Below are 4,343 nucleotides of genomic sequence, written 5' to 3' on the forward strand. Positions count from 1 at the left end.
ACTAAACCAAGAAGAGATTAACAGCTTAAACAGACTCATAACACAAAAAGAAATTGAAACAGTAATACAAAACCTACTGACTAAAAAAAAGCCCAGGACCAGATGGATTTACAGCAGAATTCTATCAGACATTTAAAGAAGATCTGCATCCTGCATCCAATAATTTATTCAAAAAAATACAAATGGAGAGAGAAATTCAAAATTCCTTCTATGAAGCCAGCATCACTCTAATACCAAAGCAAGGTAAAGATGCAACCAAAAAAGAAAACCATAGACCTGAATCTTTAATGAACATAGATGCAAAAATTCTCAACAAGATCCTTGCAAACTGCATACAGGCACACATCAAAATGATCATTCACGATGATCAAGTCAGCTTTATCCCAGGGATGTTTCAATATACTTAAGTCGATAAATGTCATAAATCATATAAATGGGCTCAAAGACAAGAACCACATGGTCATCTCAATAGATCCAAAGAAGGCCTTTGACAAAATTAAACATCCATTTATGTTCAAAGTCCTAGAGGGAATTGGACTGGAGGGAACATATGTCAACATAAATAAAGCCATATATAACAAACCCACAGCCAACATCATTCTAAATGGAGAAAAACTCGCAGAAAAACTGGAAGCATTCCCATTGAAATCAGGAACCAGACAAGGCTGTCCACTATCTTCAGTCCTTTTTAACACAGTGCTTGAAACTCTTGCAAGAGCAATAAGACAAGAGCAGAAAATTAAAAGAGTAATAACTTGAAAAGAAGAGATCAAATTATTTCTTTTTGGATGATAGGATATTATGCCTCAGGGATGCCAAAAGTTCCACCAGAAAACTCCTAGAAAATATTAACACATTCAATAAAGTGGCAGGTTACAAAATTAATCTACAAAAGTCTGTAGCCTTTTTATATACCAATAACAAGCAAACAGAAAAAGAGCACATGGAAACCCCCCCCTTCACAAAACCGGCAAAAAAAAAAAAAAAAAAAAATCTCGGAATTAACATGACCAAAGACATTAAAGACCTCCACAAAGAAAATTTTAAAACTTTAAAGTAAGAGCTTGAGGAAGACAACATTAAATGGATAGGAAGAATTAGTATTGTGAAAATGTCCATCCTACCAAAAGCCATTAGTAGATTCAATGCAATGCCAATCAAAATCCCCATGTGGAAGCACAAAATAACTCAGATAGCCAAAGCAACCCTAAGCACTAAGTGCAATGCTGGGGAGATTATTATACTACATTTTAAGCTATATTACATAGCTGTAATCATTAAAAAAAAACGTGGTACTGGCACAAAAATAGGCCCATAGATCAATGGAAGAAAATTGAAGACCCAAATTTGAGTACGTGCAATTTCAGCCACCTAACATTTAACAAAGGGGCCAAGAACATTCATTGGAGGAAAGACAGCATGTTCAGCAAATGGTGCTGGCTAAACTGGATCTCGACCTGGATCTATCACCCTGCACAAAAGTCAATTCCAAACTGATCAAAGACCTCAATGTAAAGCCTGATACTCTGAAATTGTTAGAAGAAAACTTTGGCAATAACCTTAAAGATATAGATGTAGGAAAGGATTTTCTAAATCAAACATCAGTTGCTCAAGAAACAAGGTCAAGAATCAACAAACAGGTCCTCATTAAACTAAAACGTTTCTGTACATCAAAGGAGGAAACCAAGGAAGTGAAGAGACAACCCACAGAATGGGAGAAAATCTTCACCACTGACAGGTCTAATAGAGGTTTAACATCCGGAATATATAACAAACTCAAAAAACGAAGTATCAAGAAAGGAAGCAACCCAATTAAAAGATGGGCTAAGGAACTGAACAGAGAATTCTCCAAAGAAGAAATAAAGATGGTTAAGAAGCATCTTAAAAGGTGTTCGACATCACTAGTAATTAGGGAAATGCAAATTAAAACCACTTTAAGATTTCGTCTTACCCCAGTCAGACTGACTAAGATAAGAGAACAAAGGATACCAAATGTTGGATAGGACGTGAGGAAAGAGGAACGCTCATCCACTGTTGGTGGGACTGCAAGCTTGTTCAATCCATTTGGAAAGCATTGTGGAGAACTCATAAATAACTAAAAATGAACTACCACTTGACCCAGTTATACCACTCCTTGTCATATACCTAAAGAACTCATCCTATTGCAGAGACATTTGTACATCCATGTTTGTTGCTGCTCTTTTCACAATAGTTAAGAGATGGAAGCAACCTAAGTGTCTCTCAATTGACGAGTGGATAATGAAAATGTGGTTCATTTATATAATGGAGTTTTACTCAGTAGTAAAAAAGATGAAACCATAAAATTCGCAGGTAAATGAATGGAAATAGAAACTTATACTAAGTGAAGTAACAGATTCAGAAAAGAAAAAAATCAACCTATGTTCTCCCTCATATGTGGATCCTAGAAAAAAATCATTATAAGTGAGTTTGCATCCAGTCACAACTACAGGATCCAGTATAATGGAAAGGAACCAGGGAGGTAAAAGAAAAGAAAGAACCTGAAAGAGAAGAACAGTAGGAAACAGGCGTAAATAAGGGAGCAAGGGATTAAAATTGGGTTAGTTTATGGGAAGGGGGAGGGAAGGGTATACAAGGAACCTAGGACATAAAGGGAAAGAAGGAGCTCAAGAAAGGTAGGACCATAGGAGAAGGGTATTATTAAGGGGGAAAGGGGGGAAATGGGGTTACCTTAATTGGGGAAACCATGATGGATGGGTTAGACAATGCGAGAGACAAATAATGCCTAGTTAGTTTTAAAAACCAGAGGGAACCATATTAGTCCAACAGCCTACTGGCAAATTATACATACCAGATCAAAAAATATATGTCTAGGTAAGGTTTATACGAGAACAATTGGTCTTTGCCCAAGATTTATCTACATGACACACAGTAAAAAAAAAAAGTATGAGATTGGTGGAACTAACCTTCTTGAATGTTTAACAGACATACTTTGAGGCCTATAATAATTGGTCAGAGGGACATAAAGGACAGTTTTTCCTCCTTGCCCTCCTAGTTCAACTACTTCCAGACGACTATGAGCATCTCCCAAAATGTCCTGTAATTCTGGGGTCACCCGTTCTCTTGATCAAGGGTCCCAAGAAGACCCCACAAAACGAATTTGAACCAGTTTCCAGTCTACAAAGAGGAAGGTCAACACAGACTAATCATTTCCTCCATGCTTCCAAGCGAAGCCAGCCATGGTTGAGCAGAACTTTTGACTTATCCTCACGTAGATGGAACTGGTAAAAGAAAGGAGCAAGGGGCTCCTCCCAAGCCCATGTGACCCCTGAGGAACAGATCCTCAAAGAACCTTTAGAGCAAAAATTAAATGGTTTATCTGGACCAACTCTATGGCCTTAAACACCCAAAAGGAAAGTATAACCAAAGATTAAAGGGGCCAATATAATTTTTTAAGAGTTCTTATGTACAGCTAAATGCTACCTAACAAACAATAATGTCATATAGGAGATGCCTTCTTTTGAGTTTTTGGCCACGGTGGCCAAAGGGACTCCCAGATAGTAACCCAACATAGAACTGGGAAAGTGAACAGCAGACACTAATGTTATCTAAAGGAATATGGACAACTGATTGTTGCTAGATGAGGAACAGCTGACCTTTCTAAAACAAAGACCTCTAAATAGGTTGACTAGATTCACCAGATGGACAAGCAGTGGGGAACGGCTGGGTGTGCCAACAACACAGCAGACAGTAGCAGGGATAACAGAGTATAAGGGGAGGGAGGCTATGGGAGGGTGCCATCTGGGAAGTGGGTGTATAGTTGAATAAGATGGTTTGGCATATTCTGTGTGATACACACACACAGAAAAAAAAATCAACAAACTAAAAAAATGTATTATATTTGAGGAGGAAGCATAAAAATTTATATCATGTTGACTCCTATCCTCAGGCCTCTTTGGGTAAGTCTACAGTGCAGCCCTCCACACCTTGACTCACCCAACCACATTCACCCTTCCATCTCCCCAGCTGTTCTCTACTCCTAGTTTGGGCCCTGCGTCATTGCTAGTCTTGGGGCCCCAGACACCTGGGGAACCAATACTGCTTCCTGATCTTTTTCACCCAGACCAACTTAGTGCCTTCCTTGGGCCCCAGGAGCACTGCTTCTGGACCTGGCCCCGCCCTCACCTCCCTCTACTTCCCTGGTCCTGCAACACCCGACAGCCTCTTTCTGGGGCTGACAGCCTCTTACTGGGGGCTCCGAGGCTTACCTTTACTCTCCCTGATCCTTTGCATACAGTACAACCCAGCTACTCAATCCACTCCCTGGGAAATCTTGGGGCTTCTTCCCTCCCCATCTGCTTTTG

The sequence above is a fragment of the Nannospalax galili genome, unplaced genomic scaffold, assembly GCF_000622305.1.
Source record: "Nannospalax galili isolate Female #2095 unplaced genomic scaffold, S.galili_v1.0 scaffold819, whole genome shotgun sequence".
NCBI classification, from domain to species: domain Eukaryota; kingdom Metazoa; phylum Chordata; class Mammalia; order Rodentia; family Spalacidae; genus Nannospalax; species Nannospalax galili.